The sequence below is a fragment of the Impatiens glandulifera genome, chromosome 3, assembly GCF_907164915.1.
Source record: "Impatiens glandulifera chromosome 3, dImpGla2.1, whole genome shotgun sequence".
Lineage (NCBI taxonomy): Eukaryota > Viridiplantae > Streptophyta > Magnoliopsida > Ericales > Balsaminaceae > Impatiens > Impatiens glandulifera.
Genome location: NC_061864.1, coordinates 44,772,845 through 44,774,498, shown reverse-complemented (window position 1 = coordinate 44,774,498; position 1,654 = coordinate 44,772,845).

Genomic DNA, 1,654 nt, shown 5'->3' with positions numbered 1-1,654 from the left:
ACTACACGTCTAACTCCGATGAGTTAGACTGTACGTCTAATTATATGCATTCATTAGACTACACATCTAACTCCGATGAGTTAGACTGTACGTCTAATTTTATGCATTCATTAGACTACACGTCTAACTCCGATGAGTTAGACTGTACGTCTAATTCTATGCATTCATTAGACTACACGTCTAACTCCGATGAGTTAGATTGTACGTCTAATTCTATGCATCTAATGCCAAAATCGGTCTAATGACCCTCATTAGAGCCAAGTCTTATGAAATATGACTTCAATACACCTGCATTAAAACTCATAAGTCATTTCATCATCAAAATCTCAGTGGTTAAATTATTTCAACACTTAGTCAAAATAATTTGACCCAAAAATTTCCCCTTTTTTGATGAAGAAATTGGAAACCTGCATACACATACCAAAATATGCATTCATCATATAAATAAACAGAATTGTTTGCATGCAAGTAAAACATTCAAAAATATCCAAATCAATCACATATGAGTGTTTTCAAAAGAAACACACAAAACATTGTTCAATCTAACCAAAATAAGTTTACCCCAAAACCATCATCAAAATATTCAAAAGAACTTCCATAAAGAAAATTAAATTCTATTCTTCTTTTTCTTCTTCCTAGACTTTACTTTGGAAATGATAGACTTCAACCTAAGAGATCTCTAAGACTACGGTTAGAGGGGAGTTGGAGTCTTCTCTTTTCCTTTTCTTGGACTTGAGCGTCTCCACCCTTTGAACATAATCAACAGCCTTCTGGAAATTCAAAATTTTAGAAGGAAGGAAAAAACTCTTACCGGGTTCATTCAGAAGTAAACAAAGAAGAGAGCTTAGAGGACCATCAAAGCCAAAAATCTTCTTCCGAGCAACAACCATTCTGACAAGGTTTCCGAAGAGGAAGCTTGTCTAGTTGATAGGAACACCCCTGGTGATAGCCACCATTATCCGAAAGACCTTTGTACAATACTTGTAAGAGGACTCCTTAGAAAGAAGGGATTTCGATACGATATCGCTTAAAAGATCATATTCAACCTTCAGGAGGTTTTTCTTTCCATGAATGTCTACTTGAGGGGAATCGGAAAAGACTTTCATCTGGCCCATCACGGCCCCAGCAATAACTTTATCCATGAATGTAAACATACTTTTTGAACATTAGATCAGGAGGAGTGGTTGAGAACTCATCGATACCTACTTTTGGAAGTTGGAAAAACGTACCGAAGGACTCTTCGGTGATGCACATCATTTGGCCCATCACGGCCCCAGCAATAACTTTATCCTAATAGAAGCCAGCGGTTTCGAAAAATTCGTTGACTAACTGTTCGTGATAGAGTTCATGAGGAGAAAGAAACTTCCTAAGCCCGGATGCTTTAAGAGACTCAAACATCCTATGCATTCCCGGAGATTGGAAAGTGGATACGGATTGAAAATCCACTTGAATCAATTTTGGACAGAAGGACGACATTTTGATTTGATGAACAAGGGTTTGAACGATTCGAGTTCTAAAGAGAGAGATTGATTTCTAAGATCTTCTATCGTTTAGAGTGAGTAACCCTATAAATATCAAGGTTTACTCATGCAGAAAATAACTAATGATTACTCCTACCGTCAAGAATTTCAAAGGTCAGTTCCCAATAAACGCA